General features: G+C 38.0%; 1 protein-coding gene across 4 annotated transcripts in view; it reads left to right on the top strand.

Moving 5' to 3' along the window:
• Nucleotides 1–19,884, top strand: part of nckap5 (NCK associated protein 5) — a 486,547-nt gene that overhangs the window by 13,348 nt on the left and 453,315 nt on the right. For 3 of the 4 annotated variants that reach the window (XM_033024643.1, XM_033024642.1, XM_033024637.1), the window contains exon 1: nt 13,112–13,518. The exons of the other annotated variant lie outside the window; for it this stretch is intronic. The gene's annotated coding sequence lies outside the window, so the exon portion shown is untranslated. Of the gene's footprint in view, nt 1–13,111; nt 13,519–19,884 lie in introns of those variants that run through there. 4 annotated transcript variants of the gene reach the window in all.

The following is a 19,884-nucleotide window of genomic DNA, read 5'->3' as shown; positions in this document are numbered from 1 at the left end:
AGATTGTCTTATATGGAAAAGAAGGCGAGGCTTCTGTCTGCTGGGAAGTAGTAGAGTGAGGTGGGTCTTTATTGAAAGGTATAAGAACATAAGGGGTCTCCACCAGGTGGTTGTAGTGTAGGGCATTTTCTCTTCTGGGAGAATGTAGAAGTAGATATTGGTGTGCAAAAAGAAATTGCTGATTTAAGACAAAGATGTAACATATTTCTCTGAGAGGCTCTTGGGCTTTTCTAACACTCTCCCTCAAAGGTGTAGCAATATTAGGTTTTGAATATATTTTAGGCAGTTAATTCTGGATAAGAATGAGAGTGAAAGTTGATCACAGGGAAATAGAATGAGGATTTGGTCTTTAGGCAGTATATTGACAGCAATTTTTTCATTGCTGGTTGCACTACCTTTAGACTAATGGCTTGGTTTGGAAAAGCATTCCATTTTGCTCTAAAGTTGTGGTGATATTGCACTGGGTGAATTCGACAGATTAGGAGGGATGGTGCCTGTTATTTGGTATTCTGATTCAGAGATAGCATCTACATTTTATTATTTCATTAAAGAACACCTCTCGCACCACATCTCAGTTTATTCCCTCAATCCCATTCTAACATTCTGGATGATGGCCAGTAATTTAAATTAACAAATGTACAGGCTGCCAGTTTATCCAATGCACATGATTCACTGCACTCCTTCAAATGAGAAGCAGATCAATTTCTTTCTATGGCTAAGATACAGAAAATAATTATTAGGATCAGCATGATCTCATTTATATCACTTGAAGTCGTGTCAGTGCTTGCCAGAGAGAATTTCCCAGATTGTTTTCCCAGGTTGTCCTGGGATTTTGCTTTTTGCAGGAGGTCGTATGGTTTACATGCTGTATGTATCGTCATGCACAAGATTTTAAAGCATATGTAACATTTATTGATATATCTCTAAGGATAGCATTTTGTGATCAACTGCAATATTGTTTAGTTTAGAACTTTCTAAAGGATCTGCCTGCCTCTGTACGGAAAGTTAGAGTATGAGAATGTTGTCATCGGATCCATGGTGATTTGCGAGGTTGGATACTGCATCGGTTTACCTGTAGAAGACAGGGTAATTTAATGGTAGATAGGTGTGATTTTGGCTGGATGTCAGTGATGTTCTGCTGGCACCAATGTTCTGTTCATTGTGATATATAAATGATTTGGGAGAAATGTAGGTGCGTTAATTAGTAAGTCTGCAGATGGCACAAAAATTGGATAGTTGTAGATTGTGAGAAAAGTTGTGAAAGGGTTGAGAAGGATATAAACAAGTTGGAAGTCAGGTGAGAGGGGAAAGGTTGACAGGAGAATTATGTGGCAATAATTTTTATGCAGAAAGTGGCTATCAGGAGATGTGGTGTAAGCAACGTTATGAGATATTTAGACAAAAGGGCCTGTCATATTTGGTGATTTTTTTCGGCGTAACAGCAGTGTCGCCAAAAGATTTTGAACATTTCAAAATCCACCGGCGACAAAAAAAATGTTGCGACACTCGAAAAAACACCGAGGGTCATATGTCATCATGGCGTGTCACTACCGCGTCACGCCGCATCACGCTGCGACGTTTTCAGTGGCCTGATACATCAGTCAATGATACCGGCAGTCGCCGAAATAATCGCCAAGTGGGACAGGCCCTAAACGCATTAATAGGCATGGAATTGGGAGATATGGACCACATGCAGGCATATATGCAGTTAAATTGGCACCCTGGGTGTTACAGACATTGTGGGCCGAAGGGCCTGTTCCTGTGATGTATTGTTCTGTAATACTGTAAGTCTATCTATTATTTAATAATGTTTTATTTCAGAAAAAATTCTTGTTAATTGAATTAATGTTTTCGGTATTGTAGAGAGAAATCCTGAGGCAGTATCATCATTCCATGGTGCAAGCTGAAATGTCTCCCCATAGACATTTGTTCATATATTCTCAGCATTCAAAAAGTAAAACAAATGGAAATGGGATTGATGGGGTCAGGGGAAGGAGTGAAGTTAACAGAAATAGTGAGGTGAAAACCAAGGTGTTGGAGCTATTGGCATGGAACTGAACCAAAGCAACATCCAGAATATATGAATAGCTGAGAGAAGTGATTAAAAAGAGAAACACGGAAAACAGGTAAATGTGATACTAGTGCCTGATAGAAGTATAATGTTGATACTAATTGTGTAGACCAGCTCATCAAAATAACATAAAACAATGTCCCTCAAGATTAATTCTCTTCCCTCAGTATTTTTCAGATTAAAAGTAAATCGCAAGGCGTTTTCCACCATTCCCAATTTCACATTTTTTTTTCACCTGATTTTATAGTTTTCTGAAATCCTAGAAATAAGTACCAGATCCATAATTTAACAATGCTGATAGCAGGTTACTTGCAGACACTTCAGAAAACTTAACGAACACCTTCGGGAGACATGATGATACCTACTTAGTATGTGGAATGGAACAAAATATAATGATTTTAGAAGTTATATCTTCTCAAATATTTGAGATAAAGTTACATTTAATCTTAAAAGCTAAACACAGTAGAAAGACATGATTGAAAAATGTTACTTTTTTTTGGAGGACAGAAGGTAAACTGCTTGATAATAATTCATTGTAGGTTTGTGTATGAATCAGTCAATATTATGTTTCTGTGAAGAGGAATACATAGATGAACAGTTAGGAATGCTTATAGTGATAGAAAAGGCAGATTGTGACACTTTAAGTGCCTCAATTAAAAACAAAACTGCTTGTCTTTTAATTGTTTTGTGCAAAAGGTTTGTGCTCAAGAGGGGGGAAACAGATTGATTGTCACACAGTGATTGGGTGGATTCCTAACAAGGGTAGGATTGGTCACAGCTGTGCTGATCCATTTGCTTGAAGTCTGTGAAGAATGACCAAAAACCCAAACTGAAAAATGACTTCTCAGCTTCTCTGTGGAGGATATAGCAACTAATGGAATTGTATTCCACATAAAGATAGCAAAAGGAAAATATTTGGGGTATTAATTGAATTTGTACTGTGAAATAAATGTTGTATTTATGTCATTATCTTTGCATTTACCACATGACTATGTTATTTGCTTAATAGTAACTCCAGCTTAAACTGGAGTCACCTCAAGGGCAGGATCCCAGCATGTGTATATTTAACCTGAAACAAGTGTCTTGCAGCTCCAGTTTTCCAGTTATGGATAAGCTGTCCTTGATTATTTCAGAATTTGGAATTTTCCCTTTGCAAGTAGGGTTTTATTTTTACCTATATTGTTTACTGCATTTATTCTTTGGTCATTTGGTTATGTACATACGTGAATTCTGGCATGTAAATGCATAGAAAAATGTCTGAGACATTGCCCTGTAATATAAGCAAATTGTCTGGAAATCTCCTGCTTAATTTGTCACAGACTTCAACAAAAGTCATTGGACGTGATACTTAAGAGGTGTGATTAATACCAGATTTCCTCAAATAGCATGGCTCATTAGCCAGTGTAGGACCTTAATGACATTTATTAAGGAGCCTGCGACTTGATTAACTAATATTTTGATAATAGCAATCACCTGTTACCAATGAGTAGCTTGCCAAGGGGTGCTTCAAAAAATAATATTGGAATTTTGATTCAGACTATAACATGACACATTTATTTTGATATTGTTGGGTTATATGTCAATAATGGCAAGGAAGCAAAATAAAGAGCTAATTTGCTGTAAATGCAGCCAAAGTTTCAAACATATATAAATGTACAACAATATAAAACACAAAATGCTGGATGCACTCCTTGGGTAGAGAAATTGAGTGAACAACTTGGCTAAAGGAACCTTCATCTGAATTGGAAAAGTAGGGAAGTAAGTGTATTTTAAGCTGTAGCATGGGTATGTATGTGAAGGGAACAAAGGAAATGTCTGTGGCAGGGGATTGTGTCTGAGATGAACAAAGGAAAGACCACAGTAGGTAAGCTAACAATTACTTTAAAAAAAATATATAGTTAAAGACACAATGTCTATTTCAATACATATTCTGTAATAAACATGTGCATGGATAGATAACAATCCTAGAAAATGGAAAACTGACAAGAAGAAATTCATAAACTTTGAGAAGCAGAGTGGAAGAGGCAAATAAGCAAATGTGATGTTATATTCTGGTTTGATGGATAAGCAGGCAGCATACCATTTGGATAATGAGTACCTGAGTGGTTTGGAGGAAAAATATGATTTTGGTATGCAGTTACACATCACTACATGCAGCAACATAGGTTAATAGGGTATATGATAGAAAGCTCTGCACTGTACTGCAATTCTGAAGGATGAAAAGCTAAAAAGCATTGTTAAATGTCCATTGAACCTCATTATATGAGCTCATGTCTCCAGATTATGGAGAATATAAAGACATTGGTTAATGAGCTGGGAAACATTCATAAGGATAATAGCCAAAGTGAGAGATTAATACTAGCATTAAAGTTTGAAGATATTAAAAATTGAAATCTCCAGGAGAGAAGTGACAAAGGGGTGCTTTGACCATGCTTTTTACAATTATGAATGAACCTGAGAAAATGATCCCTTTTAGGGAGATTTCACAATAAGTATAAGGATAAGAATATTTAAATACAGTTGTGAATTCAGAAAGAGATTATTTCATCTAAAAAGAACATAAAACTCCCTAAGTCATAATTGGGGGAAATACCAAAGCTTTTTTTTAACAGGAAACTAGATGACATTTAAGGACAACACAACACAAAGGGAACCATGCAGTGTAGGATATGCCATAAGTGTGAGAGGAAACTGGTATGAAGCATTGAATCTGGCATTAAATAATTGGGCAGAATGGCCAGTTCCTGTGCTGTATTCAGCACTTGTCTGCAGCACAATTAAGATTTCCCATCAGAATGAATGAGGTGTTGGGGATGGAACATGTCTACGTACAAAAGGCAGGCATGGGCTTACTGATAACTTCTGTTATTTTCTCCTTGTTAAAAGTAGACTGGAGAGCTTATGCTATCCAGGCCAAAGCAGAGTTAATTATTTCATTGACCTTTGAGCTTGAAAATTGGACCAGGCCAATGGTGCATTTGGGCGATGAGATGACGTGCATTTTGCTGCTTTAATATATTGCCAACTGAAAAATCTACATAGTGAAATACAGTTCAGTTTAAAGTACTCAACAGATCCAAACTAAAGTGGATTGCTATTGCCTTGTAGAGGAAGTCGCACTTTGTTTTTTTCCCTGTGCCACAGCTTTCTGTCCACATCCACACATAACCCGCTGTGCGACTCCAGCCTTTTGTGTCTATCCACACTAATTTGCAGGGCCAGAGTGAAACAAAGCTTCCTTTGCATTGATAATGTAGCAGGAAGAGCACTCTTACACTGTTGTCCTTCATTGTTACTCTGATTTGTGAACGTTGTCGCAATCAATCCATGTTTACTGATTACAAGTTTAATTCTCTGTCGGGTCACTTGTCGGTGCTCTTATCCCTAATGGGATAAGGGGTCATGAATTTGTGTGCCCCTCTTTTCAACAACCATCCATCATAATATTTCAGTTAGTCCATGCTTTTATCATACCAGCAATAATTCATTCAATTGTTACACAGAATTCATAATCCATTGTGCAAATACCAGATCAAATTTTTATATTAAATTATTAAGAACCAAATTTGCACTCATAATCTGAGGAGTACTTGAAAGCTAATCTGCAACTATTGATAGTGTCAGGATAATGCAGTTGGTGCAGCTGCACATTTTTTTAGAAGCAAGGATTTGTTGTTTCTACTTGATTTCGAGTAAATAAAATATTTGTATATTAACTAAATTAAATGTTTTTGCATATTAATAGTTTGTGAATCGTCCTGAAACAGTTCCTAATTTAAGAGCGTCGAAATTCAGGAAAATGAACCCTATTTGCTAGCGTGAATAATTCATGGTTATAGCAGTGTGATTATGAAATGTATGTTATTACACCACTTCCAAGGCAAGAGAATAAAGTATAACTCCTTCCTTGTGGCTATCACCAAGAATTGTGTTGTCTGTAAATATACTGTGGTGGTATCAGTTACAAAACCTCATGTTCTACATACGCAAGTCATCTTTGTATTATTCATAACATTGCAGTAACGTGGTGGTGAAAAAGCTAGTGGTATTGCTACAGAGTTCCAGGATCCTGACTTTGTGTACACTCCCTGAGGAATTAGAGTATTCTCTGTTGTTGTGTAGGTTTCCTATACTTGGTTCAGTTTCTTCTCACTTTACTTAATGATGCAGGTATGCTGATCGCGGCCTACAATTGATTCGGTAAATGAGGATTTGCTGGGTATGCACAAGAGAAAGTAAGTTGCAGGGGTACAGGGAAATAAGGAGAGGGGGAATAGGAGCTGGCATAGCCTTTAGAACCCCTCAGAGCATAGCCTTTAGAAAGGAGATGAGAAGGAATATATTTAGTCAGAGGGTAGTGAATCTGTGGAATTCATTGGTACTGACGGCTGTCCAAGTCAATGGAAGTCCAAGTCGATGGATATTTTTAAAGCAGAGATTGACAGATTCTTGATCAGTGAGGATGTTGGGTTTTACGGGGAGAGGTCAGAAGAATAAGGTTGAGAGGGAAAGATAGATCAGCAATGGTAGAGTAGACTTGATGGGACAAATGACCTAATTCTTCTCCTAGAACTTATGAACATGATAGGCAGAATGGCTTTCCATGTTGTTATAAGCATAAAAAATTAAGAAAAATACCAAAAGAGGTTTAAACGGTATTTAGAAATGGAAAATTAAGTCTTGCAATTTATAGTACTTAGAACAGAAATAGCGCTAAGGAACAGGCATTTTTACTTTTCATGTCTGTGTCAACCAAAATGTCCATCTAACAATTGCATCTGCTGCACCTGGTCTGTTTCTTTCTAATCCTTGCCTTTATTCATATTTATGATTAGTTGAAGCTCATAAATAAAACCTACTTTGAAATGTAATAAGAGGACTGCAGGAGAATAAAACAAAGACAATACTTGCTTTTCTACAATAGTTTTGATCCCAAGATATCCCCGAGCATTATAGGAATATTGATCTTAATTTGATGATAGAGCAGCCAAGTTCCTTTAAACAGTAATTAAACCAAAAATATACAGAAATGGACATAAACTATTCTTGGTGATGATGAGTAAAAGTTGACCAGGGCAAGGAAAACTACTTTACCTTTCACCAAAGCCTAAACACAATACCTCATCCAAAAAAACTGGTCATCTTGCAATTTAACAATTCCTCAGCATTGCACTAGGATTTCAGCCCTTGATTTTGTGCTCAATTTAATAGATTGAGATGTGAACCTTTTGATATAGAGTTTAAAACTCCTGTCACCTGAGTCCTAGAAAATGCACACTTTGTGCGCTGAATCATTCTTGACATTATTTTTTGAGAGAAATAATACAATGACAAGTCATGAAATCTTTCACCTTCCCCATGAGTGTAGCTGAAAGAGAATGGAGTATACACATTCATCAGGTCCACCCAAATAAACAGATGTGAAGGTCACATTATAATTAGGCAATTACTGGTGAATTAGATCATGCCAGCTTTTGTGGAACACTGATATTTAAGTTAAGTGGGTATACCTAGCAACAGGGATAGGCCAACAAGCTGAGGAGTTCTGAATAAGAAAAAGTGTCACTGAGGTCAGACAAAGTGGAAAAAGAAGGAAAATGTAGAAAGGAAATCATTAGTGCGCTGGCAACGCTGGTGAGGAAATTACTAGCAAATTTAAACGTCTGTTTGGGTTTAAAATAAGAACATGGATTATGTTTCTTGATTATTTTTTTTTACACACACACATGGAAGAAACTGGCACTGTTTCAGTTGGCTCCCTTGAACTCAAAAGTTAGCACTCAGCAACAAACACTTGGGGGGGAAATCTGGGCTCAGGCCCAATTATGAGACAAGATTTTCATCCCAAGAAAACCTGAAAGGCATCCGAGGCGATTGTAGGAGCAAAATGGAAAGTCTACGTGGAGTTGGCAGACAAGATAACGGCGATTTATTTAAACTGGTGTGCAGCAGGAGATCAGGTTTGAGCACCAATTCCACATGGCCTTTCCATTTTGCTCCTATACATGGGGGACATTAAAGACCGGCCCAAAACAGGCCTGTGCAAATGAGGGTCCGATTAATGTTTTGGACTAAATATCGATCAAGGCTTTTGGATCACAATCTTTCTTAGTTACGACCATTGTGAACTACGCAGCAGCTTTGAAATTTTAAATTACAATTGTGCAGAGTAAGGAAGAGCAGGCATGAATCCTGCTCCAGGATTCTTCTGAATGTGACATCTCCAAGTTTGCGGATGACACAAAGCTGGGTGGCAGTGTGAGCTGCGATGAGGATGCTATGAGGTTGTAGGGTGACTTGGATAGGTTGGGTGAATGGGCAGATGCATGGCAGATGCAGTATAATGCAGATAAATGTGAGGTTATCCACTTTGGTGGCAAGAACAGGAGGCAGATTATTTTGCTGAATGGTGTGCAATTTTGGTCTCCTAATTTGAGGAAGGACATTATTGCTATTGTGGGAGTGCAACGTAGGTTCACCAGGCTAATTCTCGGGATGGCTGGACTGGCATATGATGAAAGAATGGGTCGACTGGGCTTGTATTCACTGGAATTTAGGATGAGAGGGGATCTTATAGAAACATATAAAATTCTTAACGGATTGGACAAGCTAGATGCAGGAAAATATTCCCGATGTTGAGGGAGTCCAGAACTCGGGGTCACAGTTTAAGAATAAGGGCGAGGCCATTTAGGACTAAGATGAGAAAAATAAAGTTCACCCAGAGGGTTGTGAATCTGTGGAATTCCCTGCCACAGAAGGCAGTGGAGGCTAATTCACTGGTTGTTTTCAAGAGTTAGATTTAGCTCTTAGGGGTAAAGGAATCAAGGAATATGGGGAAAAAGCAGGAACGGGATGCTGATTTTAGATGATCAGCCATGATCATATTGAATGGCGGTGCTGGCTCAGAAGGCTGAATGGCCTGCTCCTAAGTTTTCTATGTTTTCTATGTTGCTACGATCCCATGGTTGCTCCTCATCCATATTGTTCTCCTCTCCCTCTTGCTGGAGATACTTGCGACTAATCACCACAACATGTGTTATCCAAGATTTTCCTGTAGTCCCTTTGTAGGCCACTGCAGATGACATTAATTACTTAATACAATCTGAAGACTGTCTTGGCCTGATCTTTTGGAGCTGAGGTTAACCATATAACCATATAACCATATAACAATTACAGCATGGAAACAGGCCATCTAGGCCTTTCTAGTCCGTGCCGAACACCTATTCTCACCTAGTCCCATCTACCTGCACTCAGACCATAACCCTCCATTCCTTTCCTGTCCATATACCTATTCAATTTATTTTTAAATGATAAAATCGAACCTGCCTCCACCACTTCCACTGGAAGCTCATTCCACACAGCTACCACTCTCTGAGTAATCAAGTTCCCCCTCATGTTATCCCTAAACTTCTGTCCCTTAATTCTCAAATCATGTCCTCTTGTTTGAATCTTCCCTACTCTCAATGGAAAAAGCTTATCCACATCAACTCTGTCTATCCCTCTCATCATTTTAAAGACTTCTATCAAGTCCCCCCCCCCCTTAACCTTCTGCACTCCAAAGAATAAAGACCTAACTTGTTCAACCTTTCTCTGTAACTTAGTTGCTGAAACCCAGGCAACATTCTAGCAAATCTCTCTACTGCACACCATACTCCAGAATTGGCCTCACCAATGCTTTGTACAATTTTAACATTACATCCCAACTGCTATACTCAATGCTCTGATTTATAAAGGCCAGCACACCAAAAGCTTTCTTTACCACCCTATCTACTTGAGATTTCACCTTCAGCGAACTATGCACAGTTATTCCTAGATACCTCTGTTCAACTACATTCCTCAATTCGCTACCATTTACCATGTACGTCCTATTTTGATTTCCTGCCAAGATGTAGTACCTCACACTTATCAGCATTAAACTCCATCTGTCATCTTTCAGCCCACTCTTCCAACTGGCCTAAATCTCTCTGTAGACTTTGAAAATCTACTTCATTATCCACAACACCACCTATTTTAGTATCATCTGCATACTTACTAATCCAATTTACCACACCATCATACAGATCCTTGATGTATATGACAAACAACAGTGGACCCAACACGGATCCCTGAGGCACCCCACTAGTCACCGGCCTCCAACCTGACAAACAGCCATCCACCATTACTCTCTGGCATCTCCCATTCAGCCACTGTTGAATCCATCTTGCTACTCCACCATTAATACCCAACAATTGAACCTTCTTAACCAACCTTCCATGTGGAACCTTGTCAAAGGCCTTACTGAAGTCCATATAGACAACAGAGGTTGTTCTGTGACTCACTTTTAATACCTGTGAATGGATTTTTTTTTGACCCGTCAAGTTTACTGTCATATGCACAAGTACAGTGAGGTAGAGGTACAATGAAAAATCTTGCTTCCGGCAAAATTACAGGCACATAAACACACAAAACAGAATATAATGATAGTATAGATAAATTAGGCAAAATGTATCTTAACGAAAGAGTACTCTGCAAAAAAAAACACTATTTAGGTGCAAAAAAAAAGAAAGAAAGAAAAGTCCATTGTACAGCTAGGTGGACTCTAGTGTTTTGATGTTGAGGTAGGATTAGGGTGCAGGTTGGTTTAAGAACCAGGTAGTAGTGGAAAGTAGCAGTTCCTAAACCTGGTGATGTGGGACTTCAAGCTTCTGTACTTCCTAACTAATGTATCAATAAGAAGAGGGCGTGACCTGGATGGTGGGAATCCTTGATGATTGATGCTACATTCTTGAGGCAGCGCCTCATGTGGATGCTTTTCATGGAGTGGACGGCAGTGCTTGTGAGGGATGGATGGAGGTAGAAAGCAGAGGCACAAAGGTTACAATGCTACTTTATTTGTTCCATGTACCGAGGTGCAGTGAAATTCATAGAGTGATACAGTGTGGAAATAGGCCTTTTGGCCCAACTTGCCCAAACCGGCCAACATGTCCCAGTTACATTAGTCCCACTTGCCTGCGCTTGGTCCATATCCCTCCAAACCTGTCCTATCCATGTACCTGTCTGTTTCTTAAACATTGGGATATTCCCTGCCTCAACTGCCTCATCTTGCAGCTTATTCCATACACCCACCACCCTTTGTGTGAAAATGTTAACCCTCAGATTCCTATTAAATCTTTTCCTCTTCACCTTGAACCGGTGACCTCTGGGCAAGAAAATCTCTGCATCTACCCGAGATATTCCTCTCATGATTTTGTGCACCTCTATAAGATCATCCCTCATCCTCCTATGCTCCAAGGAATAGAGACTTAACCTCTCCCTATAGCTCACACCCTCTATTGCTGGCAACATCCTTGTGAAAATGCACTTTTGTATAGAAGCTGGATAAGAGTGAGGGCGGTTTTGGTAGGCAGATAGTTGGACACAGGCCAGAGATGAAAAGCCAAATGGGTGTGATTAGGATAGAATATGCTCAAAATGTGAAGGCAGGGGAAGGAATATTTGTAGAAGGGGTTGAGGGGGGTGAGAAAGGGATAATTGGGTGTATATCTAGACAGAGCACAGGAAGGTGGGGAGTTTTTGTCGGTTAGTTACCTAAAATATGAGAAGTCAATGTTCATACTGTTGGGTTGTATCTAGCTACCCTAGCAGAATGTGAGGTGCTGTTCCTCGAGTTTGCATGTGATCTCAGTCTGCAAGGGAGGAGGATCAGGACAGAAAGGTAATTAGGAAATGAGAAGTGGAGTTAAAAATGCTAGCAACTGGGAGATCCATCAGATTTTGGCAGACTGAGTGCAAGTCTTCGGCGAAATGGTCGCCTAGTCTATGCTTGGTCTTGCATATGTAAAGAAGGTCACATTGCGAGCACTGAAGGCATAGATGAGGCTGGAGGAGGTGCACACAAACCTCTGTCTCACATGAAATGATTCTCGGGTCCCTGGATGGATGTGCGGGAGGAAGTAAAGGGACAGCTATTACATCTCCTACGGTTGCAGGGCAAAGTACCTGGTGAGGGGGAGGTTTGGATGGAAAGGAATGAGTGAACCAAGGAGTTACAGAGGAAGCAGTCTTTGCAGAAAGCTGAAAGGGATGGGGAAAATGTGACTGATGGTAGGATCACGTTGAAAGTGGCAGAAATGTCAGAGAATTATGTGTTGGAAGCGGAGGCTGGGAGGGTGAAAGGTGAGGACCAGGCAAACTCTATTCTTGTTCCGTGGGAGGGGGGAGGGGGAGTGAGAGCGGAACTACGCTTCACAGGATACACGGGTGAAGGATCCATCTACGACAGCATTCTGTAGTGCTTTTTAGTAATCACTGGTGAAATACATATCGCTTTCCGTTAGGTCTAATTCATTTTTGTCAATTTCCAAACAAATAATTACCACTAGTTTTATGCAAAAATGTCTGTACATTTAAAAGTCAAGTGCATTCCGTTTTTGTATATATACAACTTTTTCTCATGGTGATTTTCTTTTGATTTTCAATGCATAACTGGTTGCTTCTGCAGTCATGTGTTTTTCAATAGTTTAATCTGTAATTTATACACTGTGTGCTTTATTGAACACTGGCAAAAAGGGTGAGCAAATAAGGCACTAGATGAAGAATTCAACTATTCTTTTTTTGTATAGTGCAGTTGAATTAAGAATGAAGAAAACTATTTATGACAGTGTGGAATTGTGAAAAGCAATAATGACTATTTTCATTGATTACTGCCCGGAGTAGAATTTGTTCTCTGCTACAATCTTTCACAAAGTGATTGCTCATCACCTGATACAGCAGTTTTATTCATACAAATTACCCATGAGATACACATTTAGCTGCATCGTGCTTCATGCTACAAATTGCTAATCTGATTAAGGTAATTGTTCATTTAGTTCATTAGCAGCAAATGTTTGGCGATGGGGATTGGTGTTGCCTTTAACCTGGATGGTATTTGGAGCTTTTTAATTCCACTTCCCAAAGTGCCTTTCCATTCACAATAACCTGGTTTGCAGCAGACAAAAGAAACATACCCTTCCCCCTGCACCAACTTCCCTAACCCCTGCTGCAGGCACAGATTTGTCAGAGCCATTCAGTTGAGACTGATTATGATGGCAGCAGATGGGCTTCACTCGACAGCAGATTCTCGGTAGTTTCTTAGGGACGAGAATTAATAGGCTCAGTTGTAGGATCGCACACAGAGCATCAGCAGTGCACTCTTGATCTGCTGTAAGCTTCTCTCCCCGAGGAAACTGCCACCTTCAAAGGCGGCAGCCGTCCCTAAACACATGTTAAGTACCCCTCTCCCTGAGAAACCAGCGAAGCACAACAAAGCAGAGCGAGTGATTGTTTTCACTGCAGTGGCAGGGTTTGGCCGTAAACTGGAGAGAAAGTTTATCAACTCTGGATCTTTGTATGCTGCTGTTTGATTGCTCTGAGGATTACTCTGACTGTTATGTGAAGGACCTCTGCTCTAAGGATGTTCTCTAGTCTGGGTAAGAAGCATAAATCTTGAAATATATTCTGGTGTTGAATTTATTGTCATTGTTTACAGACAGTATTTATGTGGAATTTTACTGCAAGGTCCACATCAAGAACAATTTACATTCTCATTGGATCATGAGATCTAAAACTGGTTGTGTTGCTGAAATGTCTGCATAATTTAACTAGCTAGATATTAAATTATGAGAATCTGCTTGGTATTGCAGCATGTACTATTTCCAGAAACGAAACCTCGTTTTTAACATACTAAAAACCCCCCCAGCTCTTTTAATTTAACTCATAAAACAGGTTAGGTTTTTATAGGAACCAAACAGTTGTCACCACATCCCCAAAATGTCTGTGAAGCAATCAACAGGGACAGCAAAAGCCTCATTATTTGGCTGGGAAACACAATTGTGTGCCCTGTTGCTACTAGCAACTGCATGTGCTGAGTCGCCATCCAGCTGTAAGCTGCTTAGTTCTGAATGATGGAGGAGAAATATGATCATTTTAGAGAATGAAAGCAGATACTGAAGCTTTATTTCGAAGTCTGATTAAGGTTTTGTCTAGTGGGTTAATCCCAGTAACATCTCGCATGATTTCTCCAGAAAGAATGGCACTGTTTAATTCCAGTCCTCCTGAAATGTTTGCTGCTGCTGCTGCTGCTGCAACTGATAAACACGGCTATCCACCGATTCCATCTTAAGTCCTGATAGCTGAAGCAACTTGTCTCTCCAAAACCCTTTCACTAACGCATGCAGAAAACAATGAATGTCTGTGATGTTAAAGTTCATCTCTGAGGAACTGGCATGTATGTAGCATTCAGATGGAACATGTGTGCCATACTTTACTGGGAACCTCTCTTGGGGTTTCTCCATTGGCGAATACCATAAGGCACCGTGGGAACTATTTTAGTCATAAAACTCTTGCCTGCATGCAGTTTACCAACAATCATCACATTGTGTTTGGAGAAATCTCTATTTATTGGCCTTGTGCTCTAATTTGAATGTTAGTTGCAAGATATTCATGGAATGAATGTCAGAATAAGTTATTTTGAAATGTCGGGGATTACTTTTTTTGTATGCTGAGAATTAAAAATTGTAATATTTGCATACAAATTCCAAAAAATGTTGGACGGAGTGCAATAGATGGTGATTATATTGAAGAATTAAACTGGTAGTCAGAAGAACATGAAAATGTAATCACCACAAAACTATTTTGGTTCCCTGTGAGGAGATGTTTAAATGGATGTTCAAAATGGGAAGGATTAAATTAAATTACTGGTGGAAAAGTTCTACGTTAATCTTCAGTTGGGAATTCTGCACGAGAAAGCCGATAGTGTTACATTTGTGTAAAATTACAAAAGTAATAGAACAACTGTGGAACAGAATGTTTCATATTTTGCAAGAATCTATGCATTTTCACTACTTGGATATTATAGTGCACTTGTATACAAAATAGTTTTATTTTATTTTTTTAATGATTTGTAAATTTGATCATTATTGGCTATATGGGAGAAAAACAAATTTGATTTGAAGTATTTTGTGATTTATGTCATGTTGATAGAATTCTTTGTATGAGGTTATCTTAATCACAACTTTTTTTACACTCTGGTAAAATGTTTCTTTTTTGCTTGCTAATACTTCAAAATATCAATCACATTGAAAAGTTCAAGTTTTAAATTTGCAAACTTACTACTGGATCATGTATTATTGAAAATATTGTGCAGTTTGAAAGTATACACCAGCCTTTTACAAAATCAATTATATAAAATGCTTTTGAATCATCCAGCATTTGAAGTTTTTTTCTGAGATTAATACAGTAGTCAGTAAAGCATAGCATGTGAGTAATTTTCTTTTTTTTAATATGCTGTACTTGGACCAATGCCAGCTGGCCCAAGAAGAAAGTTTCCATAAACTGCTACTGCAGTTAACAGAAACAAAATGCTATTTCTGCAATTTTTTTGTTTACCCACACACAGCAAGTTGTGGCTTATCAAATGGGCTGGATTTCATCATTCTGAATATTCTTCAGTTATCAGTTAAATGAATCAAATTTGTGATTTATTTTCTGAAATGACTTGATTTGGTTCATAATGTTACATTGTACATGAGTTTAAGTTGCAAAGTAACATCAGAATTTTAAAGTATAAGCTCATATTAACTTTGGTTTTATTGTCTATTGTTTACATAAATGTTGCAGTTGTTGACTGCATTTGATAAACTATGTTAACTGACAAAGGATAAGAAAAACTGACTGGCAACCATTTGATGTTCAAAGAGTAGTACATATTTGGATAAATCCTGGGAGGCATGGATTTATATCAGTTGTTACGTAATTTAAATTTGGCTGTTGCTTATTGCTGGATATAAAATGTAAATTCAATTTTGATTTATTTTGGCCATGCTAATAATGTTAGTTGACTTTGCAGAAATTATTAATGCTAAAATCCATCGCTGAGGCAACCACTCAAACATTTTTAAAGCTTTCAGCATCCAGATGCACATATTCCATTGTGCTTCTATAATATTCCAATGGATGTTTTTTGTTTGGCTTATTACACAAAAATTTGTAGTAGTAGTAGGCTGCCTGTGGATGCTTAAATATTTCTGCCATATTAGATACATATTTAAATCCGTTTATTACCATGGAAATTTTCATTAACATTTGACAATGCATCAGTGTCTGATGGAACTTTGTATGTTAGGCAATATATCAACAGATAATATGATTAACTGGCATGACAGTAAAGTATAAATGAACAATTTTTATGCAGGGATTGTTCACATAAAGAGTGTGTTCAATATAATTTTTGGTTTAAATTTTCATCTTGTCTTTGAACACCAAAATGATAACTTAAATTGATTAAGTGATTGGTATTGTTATCGGGAATATCTTTGCATTTTTAATTCCATATTTGAAAAGTCATGGGCATAATTAGAAGTTGGGCACTGCCAATTTAATGAAGAATAATATCTAATGCTTTATTGGTCAATGATTATTACTTAACTGGAGGAGGTACTCCTCTAAAACTTCCTCTAGGTCATTGAAGATATTGCATAATATTCAACATAATTTGGAATGCACTATATCATTCCAAAATATATTTCAGGAAGAGCACTTGTGCTATGCTGACATTTTCAATTTGCCTGGTTTGTAATTTTGCACCTTTTGAAGAGTTTTGTAGAGGTTTTAGTTGCATCCACCCACTGATGATTGGCTATTTAAAAAAATAGATCAATATACTTACGCCCCTGGAGGAAGTACAACAGAACAACTGTTCACTATATTTCCCAATGGTGTCACATGTCAAAGTATTTGGCAAACAGGAATACTTTTCCAATTGGATTTCCAAATGCACGCTTTTGCATTTATACACTGAAATACTCATTCAGTGCTGTTTTGTCACAACTGATGGAATTCTATGTTATCTTCTGAAAACTTTCCAAATTTAAAGGAGTTTTTAAATTGATATTTGTGATGGGTGACTTTTTAGCTACATTACTATAGTCAGCAGCTAATCTGTAGCTTTAGTTTCCAAACCCAATATTTTGGTTATTACTGGATAGAGTTTTTCTGTAATTGTACCTGAAAATATTGACCTTTATTATCTTCCAATTTTAAATCTATTTTGAGGGTAGCGTGGCAGTTACGTACCATTGCACATGGCTACTGTTAAAGAATGTTAATGAATGTTTGAGGTGTGCTAAATTTAATAATAGTATTTATTACACAGACAATTAATTAGATTGTGAAGAGAATGCGTTTGTAACATTTGTGCTTTTGAATCTTTAGCCACTCCTTCCTGACTCAATGGATAAAGGTGCAGTTCAGTATAGGGAAAGCATATTCTACATTTAAACTATTTTAGCTGTAATTAAGTTTGCCCTACAAATTTTATCTGCACAGAGAAGAATTGGTGTTGATTTAAACGTGCAGCACACAATGCAAGACTATGCCCCTTTTTCTGTTCAGTGTTCTGTTTCCAATTATTTTATTCACCAATGGTGTGATGTAGCACATCTGGGTCATTCAATATTAGGTTTCTGATTTTTAAAAGAGACTGAAACATAGCAGTTGTTATTAACTATGACACTAATCAATGCCTTTAGCCTGACCACTGTTTGATTCACTGCTAAAAGTGGCCCTGCTGTTGCTGCCTTTTTTAGTGTCCCGATGGACTAGTGTCTCACTGGACGTGTATCCATTTCAACAATAATTATTTTCCCCTCCCCTTATAAAGATCTATAGAGATGCAGTGGGCCTGAGCTTGATGTCTTCAGTTAATCATCTAATTTGTCAAAATATGCAGTCAGCTTGCTTCTGTTGCTTTGGTCTATAGCGGGCCTGCCTTTATGGTTACAATGAAGGGGTAAACGATTATGCCATCAGTTCATAATTGATTTTTAATGCTTCCATGGTTTATGAATATGGGTTCATACTACTGTGACAGGGCAACTATTCACACACAACTGCACCTCCTGCCCAATATTGGAAGTTCTCATTTAATCAAGATATATCTGGTGTAGCAAAAGTATCTCCTGCAAAGATATGGCATTTGTAGATTTATTTTAAACCTACTGTCGGGCAAAAGTGAGTTCCCATCTGGGAGACAACAGGGAGATGTTTTCAATTTTTGACACATCTTCAGTGCGTGAGAAAGTATACAATGTGCCAAGATGTCAATCATTATTTTTGCTTGTCCCATCAAGTGCAGTCATCTGTGGTGAGATAATGTACATTGTAAGGCTTACAAACGTAAAATGATCAATCATTGCAAAATCTGCCAGCGCATTTATTGTCTTTTGTCCTATTTGCACAATGCACCAGGGTCCAACCCACAAACAGAATTAAATAACAGTTTTGGGTAGATGCATTTCTGACGTGGAAAGTGGTTGTGCACAATGTTATATTATAAATGTAAATGACAAATTTGCACATTCAAAGAAGGTAATTATGTTTGAAGTAATTTAACAATTAACGTGGGATTGTTAATCCCTTGTATATGCTCCTCAATTATTTCCGAATCAGCTGCTATTTGAAGCAAGGTGCTAGTTTTGGACATTATTGCCATGTTAGAATTGAGAAATAATCTTCTGTGGACAAAATGAGCATTTTTTAATGTTCTGAATTTGTTGACTGAATGTGAAGACGGATCACATATAAACACAACAATAAAAGACTGGTTCAGATTTATTAATACTTCTTGAGAACAATAAGTATCGCTGATCTTTTAAGTACTTGCACTCTGACTCTCCACTAAATTTCAGCACAATGTAAAAGCTAGGGCCAGATTTCCCTTTCCACTGCACAGGCAGTAAAAGCTGACCTTCATTGTGTTGTCAATCTACAGCCAAATTGAATTGCTGCTACAGTGAAAAGGCCATTTAATGTAATGTAGTTTCCCTTCTGGTGCCTTTAGTCTGCCTGGCCAGTGCCCTGCCTTTTCCCAGTCTGCAGCAGGCCTCACTTAAAACAATTGGAAAAATTAGTTGCAGATACAATATCTGCAGACTATGCTACATCTGCTGAAGTACAAATGTATGGCAGTAAAGATTTTATATTGTCATGCTAATTGATAATATTTGAGCTAATAATTACGTATAGCTCCAGTATCTGGATACAATTTGTGCTGGTCACCACATTCATGTCCTCAGTTGAATCACTAAGGTCACTTTTTTAGGATAACAGCTTGTTGTTAAACATAATTGCTTCATTAACATGCCAGTAGCATCAGTACTATTGAGCTTTGTGTCGAATAGATCATAGAAACTTGCACTGATGCTAATGTTTCCAAATCAGCAGGATAAATTCCAGTTTTGCAAAGACTGGTAACTTGGCAGATTTACAAGCAGCCTCGTGTGAGATTTACAACTGCCTTCAGTGCAGGAAAAGTTAGTCTCTACCCTTCACGTTGAGCTGAAACCAAGTAGATTGGCACAGAAGAATTGTAGAAAATAAATCGCGCTTAATTGCAACAATTTTGTTGTTTTGTGAAAACCGTATTCATTGGTACCCTTCATTGCTTTTTACGTCAATAATCAAATTAATATTTTCCGCTTTTTATAAGGATCGTGTTTTTATTTCAATGAGAAAATTGGCTTTTGATTTATATCTGATGTATGAACTTGAAAATCTGTGAGACAATTTCTAATCTCCCAGTCGGAAGGTAACAAAAACCCTCTCTTAAAATCCAGGCTGCACAGATCTCTTTAATTTCCAGAGGTTTGTTGCATTCCCCATTTATGATATATGCATCCTGGGAGTCAGAACTAGGAGGAGGAAATTCTTTGGTAATTCCTCCTGTCTTTGGCTACAAATATTGGCAAGAGTTATATTGAACTTTGAATGATCTTATGCAGTCTGCCACCCCCACCCCC

This window comes from Amblyraja radiata, chromosome 7, assembly GCF_010909765.2.
Source record: "Amblyraja radiata isolate CabotCenter1 chromosome 7, sAmbRad1.1.pri, whole genome shotgun sequence".
NCBI classification, from domain to species: Eukaryota; Metazoa; Chordata; class Chondrichthyes; order Rajiformes; family Rajidae; genus Amblyraja; species Amblyraja radiata.
This window is presented reverse-complemented; position numbering and strand designations above follow the sequence as displayed.